Source organism: Scylla paramamosain, chromosome 12, assembly GCF_035594125.1.
Source record: "Scylla paramamosain isolate STU-SP2022 chromosome 12, ASM3559412v1, whole genome shotgun sequence".
NCBI lineage: Eukaryota > Metazoa > Arthropoda > Malacostraca > Decapoda > Portunidae > Scylla > Scylla paramamosain.
In genome coordinates this window covers 6450001-6460000 of record NC_087162.1, presented here as the reverse complement: position 1 = coordinate 6460000, position 10000 = coordinate 6450001, and the positions used below count along the sequence as shown (strand labels likewise).

The 10000-nt window shown below is 35.8% G+C and overlaps 1 long non-coding RNA gene across 3 annotated transcripts in view; it reads right to left on the bottom strand.

Moving 5' to 3' along the window:
- LOC135105421 (uncharacterized) overlaps window positions 1-10000 on the bottom strand; it is a 63244-nt gene that overhangs the window by 37895 nt on the left and 15349 nt on the right. The window lies entirely within an intron of this gene.

Here is a 10000-nt window from a genome sequence, read left to right as displayed (position 1 = left end):
CTCTCTCTCTCTCTCTCTCTCTCTCTCTCTCTCTCTCTCTCTCTCTCTCTCTCTCTCTTATTACCCATATCGTATTTCATGGCGTCATTTCATTTCTTCTTCGCTCTTTTAAGCAATTCCCAGCTTGTTATCTTGCTCTTCCTCCTCGCCTTCCTCTCTCCTTTCCCTTGTTTTGTTACGTTCTTTAACTTTTCTTCCTCCATCTTCACGTTTCCTCTATCGCCTAAATATCGTTTCTACTTTTGTGCACTTTTAAAAATTTCATTTCTTTTATATTCCACTTCCGCTACCACTACCACCACTAACACAAACATTACTACCTTCACCACCAATATTTACTACTACTACTACCACCGCCACCACCACCACCACCACCACCACCACCACCGCCACCAGCTCGTAAACCCAGGCATTAAAAATTAATCAGGACCCCGCCAGGTAACCGCCTACTCGAGGGAAAACAGGTAGGCAGCCCCTCCCTCCTAACGGTGCCTTACTCACCCTCACCTTATCTCCACCATCAGGTATTACTATTACTACTACTTTTACTATTATTATTATTACTATTATTATTATTATTATTATTATTATTATTATTATTATTATAGTTCTTACTTCCCTTGTCCAATCATCGTATATCATTCCCCGTTTTATTAAGCGAGATGACATTTATTATTATTACTATGTATGAGAAAAACGGATGAGAGAGAGAGAGAGAGAGAGAGAGAGAGAGAGAGAGAGAGAGAGAGAGAGAGAGAGAGAGAGAAAGGACCACATCTCCCCGATCTCCTCCTACACTTCTTTAAAAACCTTCCAACATTCACCTGGGGAAAACCCTCACCTTTATCACCGACCTGTGGGTGGGAGGGGGGAAGGGAGAGAAGGATAGATGGTAGTAAGGAGGAGGAGGAAGAGGAGGGAAGGAGGGACGAGGGCAGAGGGAGGGCAATGAGAATAAAGCTAGAAAAAGAGAAGGAAAAAAAATTTGTAAGAAAGAGAACGAAGGTGAAGAGAAAAAAAGTCAGAATGGAAGAGAAGGCGCCAGGGAAGAGAAGGAGAATGAGAAGGAGGAAGTAAAAGAAACGCCGCAAAAGATGTACATAAAAGATATATATATTTGTTGGAGGGAAAAAAAAAACCGAACAAGGAACAATAAATGGTGGGAGTCTTGATTTTTTTTCCCAGTTAAGCGTAAGAGAAAAAAAATTGGTGTAGATATTAAGTATTCTTCGCTTCCCTCTCCTTTTAACGCCCTTCCTTCTTCCAGCTCTTCTTCTATCTACCATCTTCTCTCCTTCCTTCTCCTACTCCCTCCCCTTCCTTCTTGCCCTTTACACCCTCATTTACTTTTCTCGTGTTTACCATATTCTTTCTCTCCTTCCCTTCCTCCTTTCTTCCTTCCCTTCCTCCCTTACTAAACTTTCATGTGTCCTCTATGTTCTTCCTCATCTCCTCTTCCATTCTTGCTTCTCTTTCTCCTTCACTTACTTTTCTTTTGTCACCATCTCCTTCTTTCTCTCCTTCCCCTTCTGTTCCTCCTTTTGCTTCCTCCCTAATTTACTTGTCCGCAATTTCGTTATATTGTTTAACTGTTCCCTTTCTGTTCTCTTAATCTGGACTCTTACTTTTTCTTCTTCTTTGAACGGCTTTATTTTATTTTCCTCTTATATTATTATCTTTCTTTCCCTTCACTTTCTCCTTTTTCTTTCTCTTGCTTTCCTTTCCTTTCTTCCTTCCTCCCTTTGTTTGTCTGTTTCTTTATTTCCTTTCTCTTTTCCTTCCTTCTTTCCTTCCTTCCTACCTTCATAGCTTCCTTCCTTCCTCCTTTCCTTTCTTCCTTCCTCCTTTTTTGTTTGTTTGTTTCTTTCCTTTCTCTCTTCCTTCTTCCCTTTCTTCCTCCCTCCCTTCCTTAGCTCCCTCGCTGCCTGCGCAATATTGTGTAAAATCATGAAACAAAAGGCGGAGGTAAGGGAAGATTAGCCGTCACTGGAGCTAAAGTCAGAAATACAACTCGACAAATTATTGCGCTACAACAAGACGAATTATCTACAAATCTAATTAAGAAACTGAATGTATTAGCATTTGTTCACCAAAAACAATTATGAAAAGATCTTATATTTAACGCCAAATGGAAGGTAAAATGTAAATGTTGTCCCTTGTAATTGCTTTTATCTAATTACTGTTGTTGTTAATATGGCCACAATAATTATTCTTGTTCGAATTACTAGGAGTTGCAGAGGCGTTTTGCTATCGGGATGGAAGCATTGGTGATAGTGTTAGTGTGTCAAAACCAGGTTATGAAAAAAAAAAAAAAAACAGGAAAGGTAAAGTAATATTCAAATTGTGACCTTGAAGAGCGCAATACTCGTTGTTGAGGTAGAAGCAATGGTGGCGATAGTGTTTGCGTGTAAAAACCGGAAAGACAAGAAAGATGAATTAAAGTAATGGTCAAATTGCCACCTTGTAGAACGTAATAGTTGGTGACAAAAAAAAAAAAAAAGAAAGAAAACGAGGTAACAGGCAGCAATAGAAATTATGGATGGAGAACTTTTACCGAACCTTACGTATTGTACATTCATATATTCACGTGAGGCTTACTTTACCTCATGCATAAAGGACAACTTGCTAAGGGCACAAAACTGGAAAAAAAGACCGCCTAAGTGTTACTCCCCACCAAAAAAAAAAAGAAAAGGAAGTATAAAATATGAAGACGATAAAAATTAAAAAGGCGACATGCAAAGATGTTAATCCACTGGCTGCGCAACTACCAAGTCATGTTATGTCAAAGTAAGAAATAAAAGTGGTGATGAAAAGAAAATTAAGGAACTATAACAAGCTTGAATTATTTCTCAACTGATAAACAACTGCCAATCCTAACACAACGAAACGCAGGTGATTTATACACAAATTAAAACGATGCACAATTAGAGTACGTTGTCTTGAAATACGGAACAATACTAGGAAAATGTGAATTGCAGAATACACTTTATGGGAGGAGAATGTGGGTCAAGCAATCCATAAATACAATAAGGTAAGGAATTTAGAACGTGCTGCATCTGGGATGTACTGAGTTAGGAACGCGGGAAAGTGAAATGATAAAGACACGCAGAATAAACTGGGCTGGAGAAGACGAAGTGCAAAAATGTTACGTCGTGTGTTGCCAAAATAAGGTAGTGCAATCAGACGGCCTCGAGACATGAACAAAATATAAATAACAAAGATAATGCGAGAATATAGGTCAAGGTAACGGAGAGGAGGGAGAAGACGGTGGTGTGGTAATAGCGATCGACTGAAGAGCAAGAAAAAATGGGATTAACGAGACCGACTGAGAAGTGAGGAATGATGAAGTGGAATGGCAGAAACAGCTTCCAAGGACAAATATACATTGATAGACACTGGAGCGTCCTGTAAACTTACTTAACGTATGCATGGACTTTGGTGCAACTTAATCACTTGTTAGTCACTTGTTTGGGGCTTAGTATATTTTATTACCTTGTCAATCAACGAAGGACCTCCATGTACAAGTGACACAGGTTTTACCACGACAGTCGCTACATGATGGTGGTCTTTTTCAGTGGATAAGAGATTTTGTGACTACTTTCATGGTCCTATGCAGGTACAAGGGTCAGTGAGAAAATTATGATGACTTTCTATATGCTACCTTGCTTCCTCACGTCCTCTACCCCCAGTATCTGCACACATACGAAAAGCCTGCCAAAACAATTCCCCTCTGAAACATTCCCGTTCTCTCGCTTTCACACACAAAGTCTTCTCTCCGAATTCCCTTAAAATCTTGTTTCCTCTTCCGCCTGACGCCTCACCTTTGCCTCCATGTTCCCTGCGCCACAAACACCAACACCAAGATAGCAAAACTTTACCGCTGGTTCCTGATAGTTTCTCCAATCTCATCTATCTCACCGCCTCCTAAACGTATATTCCAGCAACGCCTCATTACTTAGCTTTTTGCCTCAACAGCTTTCCTCTGCCTCCTCTCAGCGCCATATCACATCCCGCGGTATTAAAGGCATCACTCAGCCAATTAATCAATAGATCGTCCTGAAGGAAGAGAACCAAGAAAATACTGCTTCTCAAATAGTGTGGCAGATGTCTGGAGTACCCTTAGTTACGTGGTTGGTGCTGAGTCAATGGAAAGCTTTAAAAAATACCAGATGAAGTTATGGATAGGGATGATGGCTGGATATATACATAGTTTTATACAGGGATTGCCACATGCAGGCCTATTAGCTTTTTTTGCACCTGTCCTTATTTTCTTATACATGTTCTTACGCTTTCGTGTTCTTAGCATGATTCCCTGGTATTAGATAACTATGTATTTCAAGTGCAGTGTCATCTCAATTGCTCGATTTCAGTTGCCTTATGTTACGATGCCCCGTGTGTTCCCCGCTTTGCTCCACGCCTGCACCTCGTATCTCTCCTTCAATGTATACATATACTGAGGAGAACCATACAGATAGAGTGCAAGCATGTACTTCAAATGTATTCCCCTCCACTATAAAAAAAAAAAAACGGTAATACTTTCAATGATATTGATATTTTTTTTATCATTGTTACCACCACCATTATTATTATTATTATTATTATTATTATTATTATTATTATTATTATTATTATTATCATCATCATCATTATCATCAACATTGTTAATTTCATGAAGCTGATGACTACGGTGATGATAATTATTACAGTCATCAGTTGATATCGTGTGTGTGTGTGTGTGTGTGTGTGTGTGTGTGTTCTCCTGCTTTCCCACTGTCTATTTCCTTTAGCACATTATTGTCACTGGAGTCTTCAACCATTGCCTTCCCTTCCTCCCTCTCCCTCTCTCTCTCTCTCTCTCTCTCTCTGCTTCCCTCTGTTACTCTCTCCCTCCCTCCCTCTCTCCTTTCCTTCCTTCCTTCCTCTCTGCGTATTCTATTTGACTAATAAATAACTTTCACTTTAACATTTTCACATCACAAAAGCGAAAACGTTTATCAGGCAGTTCTGTTAGGTATGAATTTATGTACGTGAGTGTACGTGTGTGTATATATATATATATATATATATATATATATATATATATATATATATATATATATATATATATATATATATATATATATATATATATATATATATATATATATATATATATATATATATATATATATATATATATATATATATATATATATATATATATATATATATATATATATACGAGTATATATATATATATATATATATATATATATATATATATATATATATATGTGTGTGTGTGTGTGTGTGTGTGTGTGTGTGTGTGTGTTCAGGGCTTCGCATGCTGATGTGCGTGGCAGCGTGGAGCGGCATGCAGGGAGGGGAAAGAGGGAGGAGGGGGAGGAAGGAGGATAGGTCATACTGCGCGGAATGAATTACGTACAGTGATCTGTTGATTTGTGGTGACGAATGAGTAAACTATTTCATTTTATTTCCTATTGCGCTCTTCTCTCCCGTCTTTTTTTGTTCTTTTTGTTATGGTTGTTGTTGTTGTTGTTGTTGTTGTTGTTGTTGTTGTTGTTGTTGTTGTTGTTGTTGATTTAATCTGCTGCGACTTTTCCATTTCATATATCGCGAAAATAACATTGTGAGCTGACAGTGATATGGTCAGCGCGCGAGGCTCAAAGACACTTCCACTTAGGAATTACCTGCCGTTGAAGGCTATTTTGATTTGTCTCCTTTAACGACATGGCCTCTGCACACCTAAGAGGGAAATGCCGGAAGCTACTTCAAGACCTTGCAACTCGGCAGCACCACCACGACACCCTGGGAAGGCGTGGCGCGGTTGTCCCGTGGTGGAATCATACAGGCTGATGATGTTGATGAGCTATGTTGTCTTCCACTATATATTTTATTTTTTTCTTTTTTTTCTTTTCTCCCCATCAGTACTGATATTCAACAATCTTTCAGACGACACCGACATCAGGCAGTCTTAGTGCAGCCAGCTTTTGGAGGAAAATGCTCCTCTACTCTCTGTGTACTCTCGCGCAAACCTTACTATCCTTGTAAAACAACAAGCGTATTTTCGTTGTCCAGGCGTGCACTTTGCTGCAACAGCGGTGTTGGTGCATGCGTGATCTCTTTGCATCTGTTGTCAGAACAAACTTGCCAGGGAAAGTTGAAATGGACATGGCCATACAGGGGCTGGAGAAGGAAAATAACATACATAACATAACAACCATGATAACATTTAAGAGCAGCAACAAAACTAAACAACAACAACATCGACGATGACGGCAACGACGTAAAAACACGTCAATAGATCCCCGAAGAAACACGCTGTCTGCTGCTATAAACGAAATGTCACATTTTTAAATATTAAAGCAGAAATGGTTAGCAATGAAGCGAGTAACAATGGTACAGTCGTTCCATTTAAGAAAACAGTTATACAAAAATTCATAACGAAGTCTGAACAGATAAGATCAACTGTAACACTGTTATGCAGCATGAAAAAGCTTAAGTTATTAGATAAGACAGGAAGGAACTCTGCTTCAATTTGTTTAAATTATGATGCTTCAGGCCATAAAGAACAGTAATAGTATAAAACATGGACAACTGAAAACAGAAATATGAGCGAGAATGCAAAATGTAGTGTGTAGATATATATATATATATATATATATATATATATATATATATATATATATATATATATATATATATATATATATATATATATATATATATATATATATATATATATATATATATATATATATATATATATATATATATATATATATATATATATATATATATATATATATATATATATATATATATATATATATATATATATATTTTTTTTTTTTTTATTTTTTTTTACATTACACACATACTGTACACGCATTAAAAAACCGAAGAGAGTAAAAGTACAAAATATAAAAGACCGAATGGAAAAATAGGAGCGAGAAAACAAAATATAATGGACTGCAGACGCAAGAAACACAAAGTACAAAATATAAAAGACTCAAAGGTAACAAAGAACGAGAGTACAAACATTTAGTTAACAGAATTTTCGATGAATACTTGTGTGATACAGACAACAAGAGTAGGACGAACAACATCAATGAGCTTTGAAATAATTGGACAAAAGTAGAAAAGCAAAAAAAGCATTTAAGACAAAGAACTGTGTGTCTTGTTTAAGTATCGAACACATTTGTATTATCAGATAATATTTGCAGCGCGCGACATTTGTCCTCGGCTTTGTTTTTTGCTGCTTAACTTGAATCATATTTCACTTTTAAACAAAGTTTAGAAAAGTAAGATCCAAATTTTATTGATTGATGGAAACTTCCTATATCAATATTTTCTACTTTTTCATGACAAATTTATGTAGTTAATGAAATACTTTTCAAACGTAAAAATTTTTGTATTTTTTTTTTCTAGATCGAGGCTTTTTTTTTTTCAATCTCAAAATCTTATCTGATAATAGAAATAGGTTCAATACTTAAACGAGACACATAGTGAATATGTTGAATATTCTTTTTTGTTCAGAGGAACGGTGCATACATTATATTTGATTTTAATCATATTTCACTTTTATAGAAAGTTTAGAAAGTGAAAATCCTTAGGAAGTGAAAATCCAAACTTTATTGTTTGATATAAACTTTTTGTTTCAATATTTTTTTCTATAATTCATGAATAAAAATTCTATAATTTAGAGAGAAATTTAATCAACGTAAAAGAAAATCAAGGTTCAGACATTAAAAAGAATTCGAAAATTTTTTGAATCTCAAAATTTTTATTCTTAAAATAGAGAGGATCCTTATTTAAAAACAGACATTGTTTTGTATGCTGAATATTCCTATGCGTTCATAGGAATCACACTTTATTGAGTGACAAAAACATTCAGTATTAATATTTTTCTTTAACTTTTCATGTTTTAAAATTCTGTGATTTAAAAAGAAATTTTTCAATCACATTTTTTTGTATTTTTTTCCAGGTCCGGACATTGAAAAAGAATGAAAAAAAAATGATCTCGACTTTCTTTTTATCTAATAATAGAAACGTGTTCCTTACTTAAAGGACACACATTGTGCATATGCCAAATACTCTTGGGAATTCACAGAACAGAATAGATAATTACATTTCACTTTTCAATTTTAAACAAGTTTAGACAATAAAAACACATTTTTTTTTTTTTTTTTTTACTTCTTTTTCAAGGTTTAAAATTATGTTAGAGAAAAAATGTTCAGTCTCGGTCCAGAACTTAAACTGAAAAAAATTCAATTTATTTTTTTTTTCATCTGATAATAGAGATAAGTTCAGTACTTAAAAGCATATACATTGTGCATATGATACATATTATTTTGTGTTCATGGGAACGGTGCATCGATAACTATATTTAACTTTAAAAAAAAAATTAATTAAGTAAAAAAATAAATGAAACATTAATTGAGTGAACTATTTCTGAATCAATATTTTTCCTCTAATTTTCATTATTCAGAACTGTGTCATTTAGAAACAATTTTTTATTCACAAAAAAATTATTTTTTTTTTTCCAGTCCGAACCTCAAAAAAAAAATAATAATAATAATAATAATAATAATAATGTAATCTCTTAAATTTCATTTAATGCAAATTTGAGACAAAAAAAAATGTAATCTATTGCACTATTATGCCTTTCATTAGTAGACAGTAGTAGTAGTAGTAGTAGTGCTAGTAGTAGTAGTAGTAGTAGTAGTAGTAGTAGTAGTAGTAGTAGTAGTACTAGTAGTAATGACAATAAATAATATTATTATTATGATAACATTCATAATAATGATAATGATAATGCCAATAATAATAATAATAATAATAATAATAATAATAATAATAATAATAATAATAATAATAATAATGAATAGCAACAACAAACAAAAACAACCATAAGAACAACAAAACCATCACACACACACACACACACACACACACACAGGCCTTTACTTCACCCTTCACATCAGGCGAGAATGAAGCGCCCAGCCACCCACCCACCCACCCACCTGCCTGCCTGCCGTGCTCCCCTCCACCGCCACCTGTCATTACCCTTCACATTCACCCACTCACTTGATCCCATCGTAATCGTTCTCCCTCTTCAAACCGGTTTCTATTCCACTGTAAATCTCTCTGGCCTATCCCCTCCATCCCCCGCTAACTCTTAAACGCTCCATTCCGTCCCTCCCTCCATCCTGTGCCTCCCCCTGCCCCCCCAAAGCTGAAAGTCCAACGCTGGCGCCAACTCGTCACAAGTCCATCACTCGCAAGACTGGCTCCGGATCGTCCTGGATTATCTGGGCTCAAGCGTCCAAACATCACCTGACACGTCGGCTTCCGGTGATTGGACAGCTAGATCCCTGAGTCACCTGCACTTAGCACGGCTCTCTCTCTCGGAGCATGGTGGGGGGATGGAGGGAGAGTAAGGGCATAGGGCTTATTGTAAGAAAAATGTAAATATTAGCGTGTGTGTGTGTGTGTGTGTGTGTGTGTGTGTGTGTGTGTGTGTGTGTGTGTGTGTGTGTGTGTGTGTGTGTGTGTGTGTGTGTGTGTGTCCGTCCGTGCCGTACGTGCGTGTGTCGTGTTTGGCAGATATTCGCAGAAGTGTTCCAATGTCCTGTGTGTTTATTTTCGTATTAGTTCGTCGTGTTGCCTCGTCGTTGTGTGCAAACGGAAATAATTGTTTAACCGTTTGAAAAGATTAATAGTTGCATCCGGCTTAAAAGATACTGTAGACAGATAGATAGACAGACGGACGGATACGTACATAGACAGATGGATAGTTATATAGATAGACAGACAGAAAGGTTAGGATAGACAGGTAAATGGACAGACAGCTATGAAGATAGAGAGATGGATAAGTAAAATGATTGATTTGTTCATTAAAAATAGCTTGATGAAAGAAAAAAAAAATATATATATATATATATATATATATATATATATATATATATATATATATATATATATATATATATATATA